This window comes from Trichosurus vulpecula, chromosome 1 (assembly GCF_011100635.1).
Source record: "Trichosurus vulpecula isolate mTriVul1 chromosome 1, mTriVul1.pri, whole genome shotgun sequence".
NCBI classification, from domain to species: Eukaryota; Metazoa; Chordata; class Mammalia; order Diprotodontia; family Phalangeridae; genus Trichosurus; species Trichosurus vulpecula.
In genome coordinates, this window is record NC_050573.1 from 113,326,007 (window position 1) to 113,346,572 (window position 20,566).

Genomic DNA, 20,566 nt, shown 5'->3' on the forward strand with positions numbered 1-20,566 from the left:
AGAAAGCAAGAGAATAGTCCATTGGCATTCATGTAATGTTATCGATCTGGAGGGAACCCCAGAGAATGGTAGGTAGAATCCTTGAGGAGGACAGGCAGAACGATATGGACAAGAGTTATTTAGGATGAATAGAGGTAGTTGGGGTGCAATGTGCACCATTGGCAGAAGTAAAATAAAAACTCTTTGGCCTGGAATTTAAGACCTTCCACAATTTCTTATCTAATTAGTCAGTCTCATTTCATACCATCCCCACTTTAGGCACTTTACATTCTAGCCCAGGGGTTGACAAATTTAGCTCAAGGGCCAAATGGATCCCCAAGAGCTCACAGGCTGTACAAAAAACAGTCATCAGGCTAGACTTGACCCTCAGGCCATAGTTTCCTGACTCCATTGGTTCTGAAATCGTGGTCCAGCAACCCTTGGGGTTCCCCAAGATCTTTTCAGGGAATAGAGGAGGTCAAAACTAGTTTCTTAATAATATTAAGACAATTTCTCATGTGATAAATATCAAAAGATATAACCCACATAAACAAAAGCTCTATGGATGTCCTTAAGAATTTTAAATATAAACACAGTAATAATTATTTTAAGAACATAAAGGGATCCTAAAACCAAAAAAGTTTAAGTACCACTGTTCTAACCAAACCTAAATCAATCACACAATAAATATTGAGTGCCTACTATGTGCCAGGTGTGGGGATACAAAAAGAAGAAAAAGACAGTCCCTGCCCTCAAGGAGCTTACAATCTAATGGGGGAAACAGCATGCAAACAAATATGTACAAAGCAAGCTAATATAGGATCAACAGGAAACAATGAACAGAGGAAAGGCACTTAAACTATTCTTTGAACTCAACCATCCATCTCCCTCTTCTGTTTCTTCTTACAGGCTCCCCACAATGTCTGCGGTGCACGTCCTTCTTGTCTTTACGTCTCGGAATCCTTATCTTCAGTCAAGACTCCACTCAGGCGCCACTTCATCCATGAACCTTTCTCTAAGTTCCTTCCAGCTGTCAGTCCTTTCTCCTTGCACCGTACTTACCCAGGTATCTGTTGTTCTCCCTAGAATGGCGGGGGTGGGGGTAGGGTGGGGGGGTAGGGGGGGTTTGAGAACAATTTGTTCCAACGGCCACGAAGGTGGCTGAAGCAGGAGCCACAGAGGGCTTAGAGCTTGCTCAGACATCAAAGATGCCGAGGTCATTTACTGCATCCTGGGTCATTGCCAATCATCTCGACTTTTGTCCTGTCACTGGACATCGATGACTAGAAGAAAAAGTGAGGCCAATGACTTTGTGCAACTCTGCCTCCCTTAAATCCAATTCATGCACCAGTCAAGACATCACCGCATGATGTGACTGCTCTTCTTTGAAGATGAAGGCCAAACAACATTCTCCCTGCTACAATGCCACTTCTTCGAAGACAGGTTCTGTAGTCTGTCTTCATATCTCCAGTGCCTAGCACAATGTCTTACATGTAACAGATGCCTAATACAGATTTGTTAAACTGAATCGACTCAATGAAACTATAGATTTATCAAAGCACCAGAATAAATAAAGCTTGTTTTACATTCATATCTTGCTAGCCTGGGCTTGCATGGGAACTAGTGGTCTTTTGTTTTTTGTGACCATTTAGACATATGTCAAATTCTGGTAAATCCAGGGGAAACCTTAGTGGGATGGGGAGCAAAATGAGCCTAATTCTGATTTTTCTAAGGGACATTCTGGGTAGGAACATTAGCCATCAAGTTATTATTGAAAAGCCTTCAAGATGTAACAGGGAATCATATGAACTTAGAATTCCAGGCCTGACGAGTTATATTTGTAATGCCATAACTTAACACAGCACCTTGTAATATAATAAATGTGTTAATTGAATTGAATGTAGTTCACTTGTGAATGAAGAGTATCTTTAATAATCAGCATGCCTTCTACTAAGCCACACCTCTCCTCTGAAAAGTTGAAGGACTTGGCTTTCTGGATATTATTTTAGGAGGCAGCTAGTAACTAGATCAGTGGCTAGAGTTCTCAAGCTGGAGTCAGGAAGACCTGAGTTCATGTCCAGCCTCAAACAATTACTAGCTATGTGACCTTGGGCTAGTCACTTAACTTCTGTTTGCCTCAGTTTCCTCAATTGCAAAATGGGTTGATAACAGCACCTACCTCTTAGGGCTGTTGTGAGGATCTGAGATATTACGTGTAAATTGCTTAGCACAATGCCTGGCATACAGCAGGTGCTATATAAATGCTTATTCCTGTTCTTTTCCCTTATGTAACCTCACCAACATCCCCCTAAAGTAAAGCAGATAGTGCTAAGGCTCTATTGGTGAATGTAAGAAGTGAAGCTAAGAAGTTAAATGTCGTATCCAAAGACACAGGGTAGAGTCAGGATCTAAAATTTCTTTGACTGCGTCCCTTCCTCATATGCTCATGTGAAGGGAGATCCTCCTACTCTGGACATTGGCAAGTCCAGTCAGGGTTTGGGTGCAACCAGAGGAGGAAGAAAAGAAGAGAAAGAGGGAAGGACATTGAAAAGGAAAGAAGAGGAGAAGCCATTGGATTGGAGAGAGGGGAGCGGGGGAAAACTGAGGCTCAAAGTATTTAAGGGTCTTGCCCAAGATCACAAAGCAAACTCAGACTACGACCCAGGCCTTCCTCAACAGCCCCTCATTTCAGCCAGAAACTTCCAAAGTCTTCCGCTGACCACTTTCTTCCTTTCTCTCTCCCTTTCTCTCTCCCTTTCTTCCTTTATTTCTCTCTCATTCTCCTTCTTCCTTCCTTCCTTCTTTCCTTCCTTCCTTCCTTCCTTCCTTCCTTCCTCCCTTTCTTCCTTCCTTTCCTTCTTTTTTTTGGGAAACCACAACTATCAAAAAGCAGCAAAACCAAAAGATGTATTTCTTTCCTACCACTCACAGCAGGGGGCTGCTCTGTTCCTACCCACCCACCTACCCACTTTGTTCCCTTTGAGGAAAGCCCAAAGGTAGAGAGGCTATGATAGTGTCATCATCATACCAGAAAGGGGGTCTCTAAAAGAGAACCGACACCAGGAGGGATCAGAAGGGCAAACCGCATGGTGGGAGATTCACTGGAAATGGAGAAGTTGTGGGGATACCCATGTGGTTAGTGGCCAAGGACGTCATCCTTCAGGCCTGTGGGCCAGGTCTGCCTGGCTGCTGCTGCTGGAGAGCTCCATCTCCTTCCCCTCCTCTCCTCCTTCTCGTGAGCCTGCCCTTGGATCATCCAAGCCTTCCCAGCCCCAGCAGTGGCCCACAGGATGTCTAGGGCAGCACCAAGCCTCCCCTCCCCATTCTGCCAATGAATGAGCCGTGCTCCACCTGGTGCGCCCTTATTCTTCGGTCATGTCAGTTTCAGATCCTCTAAGGTAACTCCAGTTTTGGAGTGGGTCGGGAGGCCAATTCTCAGAAACAAAGGAGCCACCCCGCATCCGTCCGCTTCCTTCCAGTTAAAATGTGCAGCCTGACCCATTCTGTGAAATAAGAAGGGGGTATTTTGGGCAGGCTCTGTTTCGTCATCATGAATCTCAGTGGCAGCTGCAAGAGCCTCTAGGAGCCAGCAAGGAAAAAAAATGGGTCTGAATGTTCTGGGAGAAGAGGCCGGGAGGTGGAAGCAGCTCTCACAGGCAGCCTACCCAAGGCTGCCCTGGGAAGGAGGGCTATCTCCTGCCCGAGCCAGGAATTCTGAGCTGAGCCTCCGAGTCTGAATTCCAGAGGAGGGTGAGGGTGACTTCCCCCTCTGAAGTGACTCACCATACAGTTCCCTTAGCTGGGATCCTGTCAGGAAACAGTAAGTTAATTGTGGACCATTGTTTTCCTGACGGTATATGAATAAGTGTGAGTAACTGCTGAAATAGAAAAGACTGTTTGAGGAGGGCAATTCAGTTTAAAAATCCAAAGAAAGGGGTGGGGAAGATGAGGATCCGGTTAACTGTGAGATGAGTGTGTGTTTTCCTCTCAGTCTAAAGTTCTAAGTTCCACCTTCTTTTTTTTTTTTTAAAGTTCCACACTCTCATTGACCCCCAAGGCAGAAGCACTTTCTTCTCCGGTTGATGCCTGAAGGAAGGATTGGAAGGAGAAAGAGGGCTCTAGAATTAGTCATATATCCTCGAAGTTGAAAGGGATTGTAGAAATTAGCCAAGCCAACGGCTCCCGTACCCACCTCTCATTGTGTAGATAAAGGTGAGAGACAGCATGGTAAAGAGGTAGGGATGCAGGACCTCCAATGGAGTGTGGTCAAGAGTTAGAGGATATCACCTGCCTGTGCGACCCTGGGCAAGACATTGGGTCTCATTTTACCTCCTTTGCAAAATGGGGGGTGGGGAGAGGGTTGGATTAGATGACCTCTGAAGTCCCTTCCAGCTCTAGAGATCTACGATAATCGACCTGAGTTTGAAATGCACTTTGACACTGATTGTATGACCTTAAGGAAACTTCTTTTCATCTGCAAAGTGAACATAATAATAGCACCTGCTTCACAGGGTTGAGCCACGTTAAACAATGTGTGTAAATTTAGTGCTTGCAAATCTTAGAGTGCCACATGGCTCCATGCATTTCACTCTCTGTCTCCCAGGCCTAGAGAATGCTTTCCTTCCTCATCTCTGCCTCCTAGTTTCCTTCAAGGGCCAGCTGAAATCCCACCTTCTACAGGAAGCCTTTCCTGATCCCCCTTGAGTCTAGTGCCTTCCTGTCAACAATTTCAATTTATCCTGTATATTGCTTATTTCCACTAAACTTACGTGCCCCATGAGAGCAAGGATTGTCTTTCGCCTTTCTTTTTATCCCCAATATTTAGCAAACACAGGTGTCATTGTGTCCAACTCTCCGTGACCCCATTTGGAGTTTTCTTGGCAAAGACACTGGAGCGGTTTGTCATTGTCTTCTTCAGCTCATTTTATGGGAAAACAGGCAAACAGGGTTAAGTGACTTGCCCAGAGTGACACAGCTAGTAAGTGTGTCAACCGTTTGGGGTCACATTTGAACTCAGGTCCTCCTGACTCCAGGGCATGTGCTCTACTCACTGCACCACCTAGCTGCCCCCAAGGCCAGATCTTAACTTGGACCTGGCTCCAAGCCTGGTACTCTATCCACTGCACCACCTAGGTGGCCTAGCACAAACAATAGGTGATTAATATTTATTGACTTATTATTACTAAAAGTAGGTGATTAATAACAGTTATTGACTTGTGTTATTATTAAAAGTAGGTGATAGATAAATGCTATCGACTTATCAAGTTATTATTAAAAGTAGGCAATTAATAAATGTTATTGAGTTATTAAAAGTAGATGATTCATAAATATTATTGACTTAACTGAGTTATTATTAAAAGTAAGCAATTAATAATGTTTGACTTACTGAGTTACTATTAAAAGAAGGCTATTGACTTATTGAGTTATTATTATTAAAAGTAGGCAATGAGTAAATATTTATTGACTTAATGAGTTGTGCTTATTAAATCACAGAATGTCAGAGATTGAAGGGGACTTAGTGACCATCTAGTCCAAACTCTTCTATCCCTCATTTTACAGATGAGGAAATTGGAGTCTAGAGAGCTGAAATGATTTGCACACAGGTAGCAAGAGTCAGAGAAGATATTTGAACACAGGTTCCCTGACTCCAGAGCTCTTTCTACCGTTCTGTGCTCCCTTCTGGGGTCTAGTGAAGGGAAGTAACTTGGCATCATAAAATCATCAGGTTTAGAGTTGGAAGAAATCTCAAAGACGATTTTGTTCAACCCCCTCATATATCAAATGAGGAGACAGTGTCAGAGAGGAAAAGTGATCAGTCTCATTGATTGGCCAACAATAGGTCGCAGTCTAAGCCCTACTTGGTCATTGTTTGGGTCCTGATTGGATCAGAATGAATGGAAAATAGCAATTATTTCTGTTTTGGCCAGAAACCCTGAGGATCTTCCCTCCTCAGATCAATTTTTTAAAAATTTATTTGTCTGTTTATTCAACAGACATTTATTCATTCATTCATTTTTAATTTTGACTAAGTAAAGAGGCCATTCTCTGCCTCAGTTCTTATTAAGCCTTAATTACTGATTGAACATTGCCTCAGTCAAAATGAGACCTGTTAAAGACCTTTGTTTAAAAAGGCCAAAGTCCCCCACTGCATCCTAGGTGGTCTCCAGTCGTCCTGCTCCACACCTGGTCACTAGACCCAGATGGCTCTAGAGGAGAAAGTGAAGTTGGTGACTTTGCACAGACCTCCCTCATTTGAATACAATTCACTTGCATGTGGGGACATCAACCTCCCTGATGTCATGGTCCTCTTCGAGAAAGAAAGACAAATAGCAAACAACCGCAACCACTATCATTCTAGTCCTTCTTATGACTTCAAGGACCTGTCTTTTTATTGAGATACATCTTCTCCCTCTGTCTGCACAGATCATAAACTCTCAACAACTCAGTAGCCAGGTTACCAGGGATTGCAATGACCAAAAGACTCCTTACCCTGGGGCCATTGGATGATGGGTGTTTCTGAACTCGGCTAGGCTGGTCCTCAGGTGATATATACCCCAACTAAAAGCCTTTCCATCTTGGTAAGAGATGCCAGAATTTGTGCTGTGCTAGCATAGACTGCAAGACCCCAGGTTCACCTTGATGTCATGATAAAGCATAAGAGTTGGATTGTAATGGAGGCTCAAGATCACACAGCCCCAGTTAGTTAATGGTAGAGCTTGGAACAGAACGTTCTCAGAAAGAAGTATTATATGATGCCCTGTGGGGGATACAACGATATGTAAATCTCTGCCCTCAAGAAGCTTATGCTCTTGCTTACCATTATTTGTATGATGTAAAGCATGGGTCTATAGTGGATCTGGGCACTGTGCTAGACGCTGGTGATAGAAGAAGTATAAAATACAGTCCCTGTCTACAAGGAGCTTATAATCGAGTTGGGGACCCTAGAACAGGTGAAGAAAAGATAATTGGGAAGATAAGACACATCTAAGTGAAAAGTTAGTTAACTACCAGCACAAGGCAGGTGACAGGAAGTGCCAAATGAGTGGTGCAAGTCCTGCAGGTGTTTGAGGCCTCATGACATAAAGCAACCAGGACACCTGGGTTCTCCTCCCATTCACTGCAGTTGGTTCACTATATGAACCTGACAAATTATTTAATCTTCCTGCACCTCCGTTTCCACACCTGTAAAATGGAGAAATCAACCCCTAGCCTGCCAAACTCATTGGGTTTTAGCAAAGCTCCAACGAGATAGCAGATGTGGAAATGTGGTGCAATTGGTAAGAATTTTATTTTAGTTCAAATCACCATGTCAGTCAGTCAATAAACATTTACTAAGTGCCTCCTGCAGGCCAGGCACTATGATAAGCACTAGGGTTGCAAAGAAAAGCAAAACTCAGTCCCTACCCTCAAGGAGTTTCCTATCTAATGGGACATAATACAACATATAAAAAGAAGCTGAGAGGGGGAAGATTCTTGACACGGGGGCAGGGGATAAATGCCAGCCAGGTAGGGAATAATGAAGTGTCTGCTTTGGCCCCCCTCCTTAAATGTAGGATCTAGAAGGAGCTCTCCCCCACATCCCCCCTCCCCCCTCTAAAGTCATAGGGAGTAGGGGCCCCAGGGATAGGGGGTACTGAAGAGGCTGAGCTTCAGAGCTGATTTGATCTTACAGGAACGTAAAGTTACTGGAGACAATCATACAGTACGGGTGAGTAGCCAGGTGGGAAACGACCTCTTAATGAACTCTTTGCTCTGCCCTTCGGTCAGAGGGTACTGCTGAAGTCTGAGTACCAAGGCTTATTTTGATCTTGTAGAATGATGAGATTCCACGGGAGATTATTTCCCAGGCTAATAAATGTCTAACGTGGGATTCAAATTCAGGTCTTCCTGATTCTCAGATTAACCCAATAGCCACTATTTCACTCGACCTCTCCCGTCGTCTGAGAGGATCCTTGATTTCATCAGGGTGGGCATACTCCCTCCACCAGCGCAGATCACAAGTCTCCCACTCCTCCTCTTCCTGCGTGATTTTTGTCCTTGTCTTTCCATACATCTCCCATTGATGATCCACCTAACTGTGCTGGAGGCCTCCCTCTGGTTCTTTTAATAGTTCAGAGCTGCCGATGCAGCACGAGGCTGTCCATATGTTCTTCTTTACTCTTGCTAAATGACTAATACACCTCCTTCCCTAGTCATACCCATCCTTGACGATGTCTTTGATACCACTTTTCTCATGCAAGTCATTGTTAGTAATGGGCAGAAGCTTCCTGACACAAACCATGTGTCTCAGTACTACCCTCTGGGTCACCTGCAATTTGGATTCTTCTGAGATCATGGCATTCCATGATTCATAACCCAAGAGTGTCACCAAGGAAATAAGCGACCCATGAAACAGGGAGGAAAAAAAAATGCTAAGGAATAAAAAACAGCTCACATGTCTATGCCACTCTGCAGTTTACAAAGGGATTTCCTCACAACTACCTTTTGAAATAAATATTGCCAGGGTTGTTAAGGCCATTTCACAGATGAGGAGACTGAGGCTCAGAGGCCCATGAAACAGAAAAAAAAAAATGCCAGGGAACAAAAATAACTCACATGTCTATAGTTCTTTGCAGTTTACAAAGTGCTTTTCTCACAAACAACCTTTCAAAATAATTACTTCCAGGGTTGTTAATGCACATTTTACAGATAAAGGAACCGAGACTCCAGAATGTTAAGTGATTTGCCCACAGTCTCAGAGGCTGAGGGTCAGAGTCAGATCTTCTGGTGTTCCTTCCATCTCATTGAGCTACCTCCTAGGTTAGCAGATAATGGAGTGTGAAATTCTGAAGCCCCAAGTAAGAGACCTGTCTCTCATCACAACCTAGGGTCAGTTCAGAAGATGATAATAGTTTTATTGGGGTGGTTTTGTTTTTGTCTAGACCCGTTACTGAACTGGTTGAAGTAACTCCCAGTGAGGAAACTGCCTATACCACTGTAGAATAGCAACTGTTGGGCGACTTAAGAGTAGGAAAGAGTTTCTAGGGACTCTGAGATGTTCATCATCTTGCCCAGAACTACCCAGCACAGTCTATGTCAGAGGCGTAACTTGAATCCGGCACTCTTGATTCCAAGGCCAAGCTCTTTGTTCACTACTAGCCTTAGTACAGTGCCTGGAACGTAGTAAGTGTCATAGAAACGTTAATAATTAATATTATTCCTTAAGGCAGAGAGTAGGTGGCGGGGGGCAGTGGAAAAGGAAGAGGGGAAAGATAGTTGGAACTCTCAGTGCAGTTGAGAGTTAACCTCTAGTGGCTAGAATATAGCCTTTTTCTCCACCCTCACTCCCACACAGTAGGGTTCAGTAGAAAGAATAATGGATTTGAAACCATAGGATCATCGTCATCATCGTCATCATCATCACCATCACCACCTGCAAATCTCAGTTTTGCCACTCAGTAGCTGTGTGACTTTGGCCAAAGTCATCTCCGGACCCCAGTTCCTTATTTGAAAAATGAGGGAGCTAGACTAGAAAGTCAATAAAGTCCCTTTCTGCTCTAAATCTATGATCCTGTGATTCCCCCAACTTGCCTTTCTAACTCAAAGAACTTGTAAACAGGCAGAGAAAGTAGAAACTGACAATTGACAATACAAAAATTCCCCCAACTAAGCATGCAGAAGTCAGAGGACAGAGTCGGCTCGCTGCTTCCTTTGTTCTGCATCCTCACCTTCTATGGTCCATTTAGGGCCAGTGAGCAGAGGTTCGGCGTATTCCACACAATTTGGCAATTTCATCAATTTTCTCTGGTTTTATATTGCAGTACACAGGGGCATTGTAAAATTCGACATCTTGTATAGGTACAATCATTTAGCACCAGAGAATTCTGTTTCCTACGTCTCCTAAGCCCAGTCTTGGAGAAGGGGAAGTAATTCAACCAGCGGGGATGCAGGCAAAGCTAGTCATGGGAGATGATGTGCCCAAATGAATGAAGACGGGAGAGGCCAGGACCAGAACAGGGAATTGTGAGCTGCTCAACTTGGCTCAAATAGAGAATATTTGGATTAATATAATGGAATAAGGCTGGAAAATTAGGCTAAAGCAGACTGGAGAAGTCCTTGAATGCCAAGTTAAGGAGTCTATCTTTAACCCAGAATTGGTAAAGAGGAGCCATTGATGGTTTTTGAGCAGAACAGTGATGATGTGTTCAGAGCTAAGCACCAGGAAGGTTCTTTTGGCAGCTATATGAAATACGGATTGGAGAAGAGACTTGGAGGCTGGAAGATTCGTAAGCTTGGCAGTCTTTGCAATATTCTGGGTGAGAGGTGATGGGGGCATGCATGCGTGCTATCCAAGTTCTCCGTGCATTTCCTACTTCCTAACCCATTCCCTCTCCTTGACCTTTTGCATTTCTCCAGGCTATCCATTTCCCTTCTTCCTTTTCTGCCTTATAATTCAGCACTACTCATGGTCCTGCTATGACATTTACTGCCCAATGACATTAGACAAATGGATATAAATGATTCAATATTTGTGGTATGGTTTCAGGGAAACCCTAACAGATCGGAGGATAGCTTCCACTACAAAAAATTCAAGGAACTATTGATAGTTTTTTTTTGTTATTTTGGAATTTTGCTGAAACAAACATTGCTCTAAATAAGCCTGGGGCTTTGAAATCTTTTATTAGTATTTTTTTATTGCCTGCAATGATATGTATGGTCATGTAGTCGACCTATATTCTTTCTTAGCTCATCAGTCTTCCCAAAGGCTGTGTAAACAGTGTAAAAATAGTTGCATTTATTTCCCCTTTTTCAGTAATCTTTGAGGAATCCTGGAGAATAGGAGAGGTAATTGAAGAAACTGAAAATAGGTGCTCCAATTTCCACAAAGGAAAAAATTAAGACTTTTAGGGCAAGGACTTTGGGATTTGACTTCTTTTTTTTTGCATCCCCAGCATCTAGCACAGTGTGTTGCACATAGTAGGGTGTTAATAAATGTTTCTTGAATTCAACTATAGATTGGTAAGGTTACTATCAATCTCGGTGAAAATTCTGAAATGGACTAAGTGAATGGCTTTTGAGAACTTAAAAAGGTAAGTAGTGATTATTAGGAGCTATCATGGATTCACTGAGAATGAATGAATCATTATCATTGTTAAAAATAATTCTTTGAATTACTATCAAATACTAATAATCATCAAATACTACTTACTAACAATAAAATAAATTATAATAACTAAAATAAATAAAATGATATTAAAGAAAATATAAGTTATAATGAATATAATATATAATGTAACAATACATAATAAAAGTATACTGATAAATGAATATAAATGAATAAAAATAGCTTATTGCCAAATACTAATAATTAAAATAAAATTATTAAAATTACTGAATTTATTTTATTATATTTATTACTAAAATCATCATTATCATTTAAATGAATATTCCATTAAAATAATAGGATTTTATGATCAATAAATAATTACTTCTTAGTGAACTCATGACAAATCCTTTCTAAAGTGCTTTTTAAAAAATGAAAGAGATTTTCTAAATAGAGAATGTAATTCATGGTTACAAGGTATTTTGTGTACATTATCTCATTGGACACTAAGCCAGACTAACCACATTTCCTTTTTTTTTTTTTTGGTAGGATTACTAGACAGAAAGAGTAGGGATACATTTTATCTGAATTTCAGCAAAGCATTTGATTTATCTCAGGCCTCAGATACTTATTAACTGTGTGACCCTGGGCAGTCACTTATCCCTGTTTACCTCAGTTTCCTCATCTATAAATGAACTGGAGAAGGAAATGGCAAATCACTCCAGGATCTTTGTTAAGAAAACCCCAAATAGGGTCATGAAGAGTCAGGCACAACTGAAAAATGACTGAATTGAGATTAGGTGACTTGCACAAAATCACACAGCTAGTATATGTTTGAGGTGACATTTGAACCCGTCTTCCTACTACTTCTAACTTGTGTACGTTTCAACCCTCCTACTGGACTATAAGCTCACTGAGAGCAGGGACTGTGTCTCATTCATCTGTTATATCCCCATGACCCCAAACATGGTGCCTTACACAAGGCCGTCATTCAAATATTTTTGGAACTGTAGTCAGACACTCATCACTTCAGCTGATTTGCTATTTCTTAACTTGTCTCTTCTTTTGAGATTTCCTAGTTAGGATGGCTTCATGACAGCAGGATTCAACCTGACATCTCCTGAATAACAGGTTTTTACTATAGCCTTTGAAGAAGCTGGTATGGAAGCAGCCACCTGATTCCCAGGGATCTCCTTCTGACTCTTACCCTCATGCTTCGCTTCTTGCCTAAATACCATCTTGATTTAGAGATGATTCCATTTTCTTTTTTTTTTTTGAGGGGGGAAGGCAGGGCAATTGGGATTAAGTGACTTGCCCAAGGTCACACAACTAGCACATGTATCAAGTGTCTGAGGTTGGATTTGAACTCAGGTCCTCCTGATTCCAGGGCCAGTGCTCTACTCACTGTGCCACCCAGCTGCCCCAGAGATGACTCCACTTTCTCCCTCCAAACATTTTTTTGTGGAGGTTGGCTAGAAGGAGGGGTGATCCAGATCTATAATTTCATTAGTGTAGGGAGCTCCCTTTAGGGGAAACTCCCTCTCCCTTCCAGGTCATCTAATTTACAGTCTTAGAAAAATGTCTGGGGGCATTGAGCAGTTAAGATTTGCTTGTGGTTCGACAGCTATATCAGAGGCAAGATTTGAAGCCAAGTCTTTTGACTCCAGAGCTGAACTGATATCCATTCAGCCACATTGCTCCTTCCCTCAAATCGAACTTGTACAAAAACTTAACATGTCCAATTATCATCACTTTTGGGCTTTTTTTTTGGTAGCAAGACAGTGTTTTCCCTTTCAAGTAGATAATGTTTGCTTCCAAGCATTTTAAGATTCACAAAGTCCTTTCTGTGCAGCACCCTGTGAGGCAGATATTGTAAGTATTAAGCTCTCCATTTTACAAATGAGGAAATTGCAGCTCAGGTAAGTGACCTGTCTAGGATCACACAAGTAATGTCAGTGGGAGGATTTGAATCTGGACATTCCAACATCTTTCCTACCGTATTCATTTTAGGAATGTGGTCTATTTTCTGGGGCAGTTTCTTTTCAAACTAATATGGTCGTTCATATCGACTGTTCAAGTTGAAGAGATCCAATAATCCATCCCATTCAATGTCATTTCACAAATAAGGAAACCGAGGCCCAGAGAAGTCATGTGACTTGTCTCAAATCACACCACGATGTAGTGGCAAAGTGGAGACTAGAATCTGGGTCTCTGTTCTCTCTCGAAGCCCAGGGCCTCTACCCCCTAAACCCACTCACCAGCATCACAGAAAATAGGGAGGCTAGGAGCCTGTGTCCAAGAAAAGATTGAGAACTGGAAGGGACCTCAGACACCATCTCCCTTAACCCCTTCATTGCAAAGATAAAGAATCCAAGGCCCTGCACTCCCCTCCCCACCTCCCCCAAGAGAGCAAGTGACTTGGTATAATGTCACTCAAGCTACCAATACTAGGGCTGGGACCGAAACTCAGATCTTCCCACCAAAAATCTCTCTGTATTCCCTTTGCCCCCAGAGGTGTGCTGGACCAGCTTGAACCAGCTCGAACCCATTTCAAAGTTTCCAGTGTGAGCCTTTACAGCTTGGAAATCAGCAAATGCAAATCAGGAGTTGATTTATTATTTTGTTGATAGTTTGGACTTGAGAAAGTGTCAGAGAAAACCCACAAAAAAACAGATTTAGCTTAAAAGTGTGTCTTGCATATTTTCGGAGGGCTTGTTGTTAAACATTTACCAGTATAGTCCTTCTTGCATTCCAGGAGCAAACAGCTCACATTCTTCTGAAATTTAAAGGAGTTTGAATACTGGGGAAGGGTGCACACTAGAAATGGACGTGAAAAAGTAAATAGATCTCCCAAAGAAGAGCGGTGGCTTTACTGCCGCCTCCCAAATGAGAGACAAGCTCAGCTTTCATACCTTGGTACCATTTGCCTAAATTAAAGATTCAAGACTTCTCCAAAGTTCCCTAATCTCAGCAGGAATGGTTGGACAGGGAAGAGCTGAGACCAAAGAAACTCAACAACAAAAGACCTCATTTCACTGCCATGCCTCGTGCTAAAAAAAAAAAAAATCACCAGAGTTTGGCCCCATGAGGATTAGTAGAACAATTAACAGCTCTGACTTTTCTTGAGTAATTCAATCAGTCTGATGCTTTGAGGATGAGGCATCTTGGTGCCTCAGAGGCTGAGCACAGGAAGCTACTGGTCAGTTATGAGACTGATAGCATTAAAATATCTCCCCAGCCTAAAAAAAGACCTATCACCGTGGGAACCCAAAAGAAACCCAAAGCAGACTTGATGAGCATCACACCTAAAATATGCCCCAGAGTCTGGTATAAGATGACCAGCCAACCCAGAGCCAAATATATATTCTGCTCCACACTGTGAGCTGGTTTCCTGTCACCCACAGCATTACCCAATTTGAACAAGTCGGAATAGTGGTCCTTCATGGCACTGCCCTACAGCAGGTGATTCAGAGGTCAGGTGTGAGTCTCCAGGAGTAAATAGCAGGCCAGAGCCATAACTGGATTAATCATGCGCTCCAGTGGAGAAAAGTTGGTGTGAGAATCTGTTCTGCATTCCCAAGAGCCAGCGGAGCTTCGTCCCCTCCCTCAGAGGGACTGTCCCTGCTTCTTCCTCAGTCAGGAAGTTTAGGCAATTGAGCTGAGGAAGAGGAAATCAGCAGCTGGGGCCAATAACCCTGATGAGGGCATTTGCCTCTCTGATGCTGCCTACTGCTAGTCTATAACCAATCAACCAATCAGCAAGCATTTTTCTCTTCCTGTGTGCTAGGTTCTTGGCCACTGGGTTCACAAAGGAAAAAAAAAAAGAAATAGCCCCTCCCCTCAAGGAGATGAGAAAATCTTGGTGGGGTAGAAATGACAAGATTTACACATTAAAGTATATACAAAAAGTTCACAAAATTTTGGGGTAAAAGGCAGGAAGTAAGAGTTGGGGGATCAGGAAAGCCTTTCTGTAGAAGGTGGTGCTTGAGCTGGGCTTCAAAGAAAACAGTTTTAAGAGGAGAAGAGGGATTGTGTTCCAGGTAGGGGGACAGACTGCCCAGAAGTGTTGAGTGTTCTGACCTAACCTAGGAGAGTGTACCAGGCCATTTTGTCTTTCCAAATTGGCCCTCCAAGAACCCAGCTGATTGTGCTATCAGGAGACCCAAATGAGACCTCTAAGAGGCAGAGCAATACAATTCTGGGGAATCTGGTTTCCAGGGGTGCTTTCTCTCTGTTTCTTTGGGTGGGGTTCCTAAAAAGTAGGCTGGAGGTCTTAGTGGGTCCCAAGGTCAACAAAAGCTTACCAACCTCACCTGAGGACTGTCCTGTTCTCTTGTCTGTGTCAGAGGCCACAAGTCCCTGATGTATGAAGCTGATGTTCCTAAAAGCTCTCCTTAGGCTTATCATAGTCTAAAATGCACTAGGGTCAGTTGTAGGGCTATGTTCATTAATTTCTTCTAATATACTTCACACCTTCACCTGTGCCCTGTAGACTCAAAAGCTAGGAACTGTGTCTTACTTCACCTTTGAATCCTTAGCACTGGCAGAGTGCCCTCCCCAAAGGAGATGCCTAATAAAAGCTAATTGGATTTGAATTATCCTATGTCCAGCCTGAAGCTGGAAGTAGAAAGCGAAGGAAAGGAAAAAGCATGTATTAAGCACCTACTATGTGCTGTTGTGACCCCATTTGGGGTTTTCTTGACAAAGATACTGAAGCAGTTTGCCACGTCCTTGTCCAGCTCATTTGATAGACAAGGAAACTGAGGCAAACAGGGTTAAGTGACTTGCCCAGGGTCACACAGCTAGTAAGTATCTGAGGCCAGATTTGAACTCAGGAAGATAAGTCTTCCTCACTCCAGGCCTGGTACTCTCTATCCACTGTGCCACCCAGCTGCCCCACCATCAGCATATGTAAGTTTAATTACATCCAAGACATATAACATTCAGGCACTAGTAGTAAAGAGAAAGTCACCACAGGGAAACACATCCAATGAAAGGAAGGGACCTTGGAATGGGATCTGGCAACAGGCTAAGCTGAGAGTGGACCTCCCAGGCCAGGCATCCCCCACAGGCCACTACGGAATGAACTGACCTTCCTGCCAAACTGTGGGTGGTACTATGAGCATATCAATGTTGTTGGTTTCCCCCAAGAAAATGAAAAAAAATAGCTAAGAATTATCTCCCCTAGACGACACATTTGGCTCTTACCCAATGCTGCCTTATTTATTGTTAACTTTCTGATATGCTTGGGTGGAACTCTTATGACTGAATGGAGAGCAGAGTCTAGGTCTCTTCTAGTCTGAACTCTGCCTCTAGCTTGGCTGTGTGCTCTCAGGCAATTCAACAAACATTTATTAAGGGCCAGCTATGTTCCAAGATCTGTGTGAAGAACTGGGGATCCAAAGACCAAAAAAAAAAAATGGAAAAAGTCTCTGCCTTCTAGGTATTTACATTCTACTGGGGGTGGAAGGGGGAAGCAGTTCTGAGCACATATAGGTGCCATTTTCCTTCTCTGTTTCTTTGGATGGAAAACTCCAGCTCTAATGTTTGGTTTATCTTCTTTATATCCCACCAATATCTCATATCTAGCATCTACCAAGTAGGCACTCAATAAATATTCATTAATTTCATACGACTTTGACTCAGGTATCTCACGTTGATCTGCAGTGCGTTTTGGTGGATGGAAGTGATGAAGTGAGGCAGATTGGATGGACCTCCTAGAATAAGGAAGACCTGAGTTTGAATGGCGCCTTGTACAATTGGTTAAGAACTACCACTTAACCAATGAAAGCCTCCAGCAGTTCTCTGAATGTATAAAATGCTTGTGATGTTATAAAATGTAAATTCTTGGTAAAAATGTTGAGTTGAATAAACAATCTGCCTTGGTGAGGCGTGTAAGGCAATCACAGGCCTTCTATACGCCATGAGTATTTTTTAAAATCAATATTCAATTTTTCATACAAACGTATTCTATAAGAGCTTTGACTTTCCCCTGTCTGAATCCACCATAGACGTCATTCCCTACTCCCGCTCCCTAGTTCCCAGTCCCCAAATCCCTTCATAATAGCTTTCTCACCTAGAAGAGAATCTTACCAACAGAATGTCACCTCCCTTTGTTTCCTTTTCACTTGCTTACTTGGCAGGAATAAAGACCCCACACAGGAAAGAGGAGGAGGAAATGGGGGCAGATGACCGGAGAAGGGAATCCGATTTGATGTAAGGAAGAACTTCCCTACGGTAAAGGTTGCCAAGAAATGAAATGGAATGTCAAGGGAAGTTACAGATTGTTATTTGCTGAAAATCCTCCTCCAGAGTTTGACTGCCTGGAAGGGTTCCAAGGAAATCTGTCTAAGGGCAGCAGGAGGGAAGAGAACTTTGGAGTTAGAAAAGCTCATTTTTAATTTGGTTGTTTGGAAAGGGGAACATATTTTCCCTTAAAAAAAGTGAAAAATAACTGTTAGGTTCCTGGGTCAGCTCTCTATATAAGCAGGATTTTAGAATCCCAGGAAATCTTAGAGGGCATCTTGTCCAACCCCCTCATCTTCTAGACCGGACAAACCAAAGCCAGAGAAGTAATGAGACTTTCACAAAGTCACACAGTTATTAAATAGAGAACATTTGAACTGAGGTGCTCATTCTATGACTATACCATATGTCCTCACTCTCACCCAGCAATACAAAGGAACCATATAATAAATAGAACCACCACCGCTAATTGCCATTTTAAACAGTTTTAATGGGAAAATGCATTTTAAGGATACTAGGAAGAGGTCTTAGTGCAGGAGTTCTTAATCCTAAGGACTCCATGGATACAATTTAATGGGTCCTTGAACCGGGAACATTTAATATTTTGGTAATTGTATGTCAATATAGTTGGTTTCCTTTGTAATCACTTTTTTTATGTGTTTAAAACATTATTCTAAGAAGGGGCTTCACCAGACTGCCAAAGGGGCCCATGACATAAAGAAAGGTTAAGAAACTCTATCTTAGAGGTTGTTTCTGACTTTCTGAATCTATCTTTAGGGTATACCAAGAATGTCACTGTGGAAATGATCAAAGAAGATACCTAGGAGATGTAGTATACATTGTTCGGTCAGGGCCTAAAAACCTACTCTTTACCAGGCGACATTTATTTGGAGCTTACATATACTACTGCGTTTTATCCTTCTAATAGCCATATTCTCATTGAGCCCCCTCGTAACTTAGCAATTCTTTCATACCTTTGGATATGGCATATTGTCAAAAATAAGTTCAACAAATGACTTTTCTATCAAATTATCATTTTAAAGCATCAAAGTTACAAATCATAGGCAAGTTTATACAGGATAATATATCAAAGGCCCGTGATGTCTTAGGTGTGGGAACTTAAGGCAGGTCTTTTTCAGTTCATCACTTTTATCAGTGATTTGAACAAAGGCACATTTGTCAAATTTGCAGGTAGCGTAAATCTGGGAGGGATAGCTAAACACATTGGATAACAGAATTTAGCATTTAAAAAAAGATTGTAACAAGCTAGACCATTGGGCAGGAACTAACATGATGAAATTCAATAGGAATAAAGTGAAAATAAAGTCCTGACCTTAGGTTCAAAAAGTCAATTGAATTAAGTGTACAGGATGGAGATCTAGATCTACAAAACAGTTTATTTCAAGAAAAACCTCGGGGGTTTTAGTGATCTGTATGTTCAATATGAGACAACAGTTTAATGGGAGAGTCAAAAAAGTTCATGCTATGTTAGATTACCAACAGCTAATGGTTTTTTGTCATCTAAAACTTGTGATTTTGTGTGTGGGCAGCTGGGTGGTGCAGTGGATAGAATGACGGGCCTGGAGTCAGGATGACCTGAGTTCAAATCTGTCCTCAGACACTTACTAGCTGTGTGACCCTGGGCAAGCCAGTTAACCCTGTTTGCCTCAGTTTCCTCTTCTGTAAAATGAGCTAGAGAAGGAAGTGGCAAACCACTCCAGTATCTTTGGCCAAAAAAACCCTAAATAGGGTCATAAAGAGTCAGACACAAGTGAAACAACTGAACAACAAAAAGCCCCTGTTCTGCCATTAATAGAAGTTTAGTTACCGGAAGAAAGGAGGTGTTAGTCTTTTGGCTATTTTTTGTTCCTCCCACATATGGAATATTGTGTCTAATTCTCATTACTGCAACTTAAGAAGGGGTGTTTCCAGGTTTGGTAGAACTCATCAGAGCTCACTTGGCATAGCCCTTGAGGACCTTGGGTCACTGCCACAATGTGATGAAACATCAGTATATGACTATGAGGGATTCTGCAAGCTCTCGCAGGTTCTACCAAGTTAGAAAACTTTGAAGAACGGGCCAGGTGACAGACAGACTTTGTGTCTGCAGTTAAAGACCAGAGTAGCAACTCTCAAACAGCTGGCCACCAGGGCATTGATTTTTTTTTTTATTTTGCTCTGATGACTCATGAAATGGATAAAAATATAAAATGGTCTTCTGTCCTATGTAACCAGCCCTGTTCTACTTTTGCAGAGAAGGAAATGAAATGGCACATCTAAAGTAGAAAGTGCTTAATAAAAGTTTGTTGTATTGATTTGAATTGAGTTAGCTGAGTTGGTTTCCTAATATAACCAAAAATAACAAGAATATTATTTCATGGGACACTTGATTATCTCCCTTAGCAGTGCACAGGATGAGTATAAATGAACAGGTCACCGTGAAAATAATTACAGCTTATGAGCCAACATCCATTACAGAGGATGAAGAAATAAAGAAATTAAGCGAAGAATTTGGCAAGATCTTCCTATCTTAGTCAACACATACCTTAATATTCAGTGACTTTAATGAGAAATTGGATGTAGGAGAGGACAATTAAAACTGTTAGAAAATGTGGTCCAAGATCAAGAAATGAAAGTGGTTCAGAATTTATATGCTAATTAGAAGCATCATACTTGTGTGTCATTAATTCTCTCTTTTAAGAAAATACTCAAAAGACACTGGACATATAGGCCTCAAACAACATCATAAAGCCAGAAACTGACTTCACCTTACAGACAGGAAATGCCTGCTTATACATCAAACATAGTAAAATTGGCTGTCTGATCAGCAGTTAGTTAGATTAAAGGTTAAAGTAAAACCAAACCAGGAGAAAGGATAAAGATGAAAAGAAGGCATCGCCTATATTTGAATATAGACGCCCTACCTTGACCAATTTAAGTCAGCTGATTTAAAAAAAAAGAGATCAAAAGTGAAGTCTCCATTATCTCTATAATCATTTCTTAGAAAAATTTAACTGGTGCTGCACAACTACCACAACAAGGAGGTCTCCAAAGCCCCAAAACTGCCTCATCTGGCAAATGCTTAATCTACTTGCCAAACGAAGAAACACGGTAAGGGAAATACTGATTTGGAATTCACGTTCATTTGCCAAACATTCTGGAAGATGATTGTGGAAGACTATGAGTAGGATCATACTACAAAACAGTAAAAAGAAGCTGAGGGAAAAAAGCAGAAAATTCGAATTGTGATACACCTAA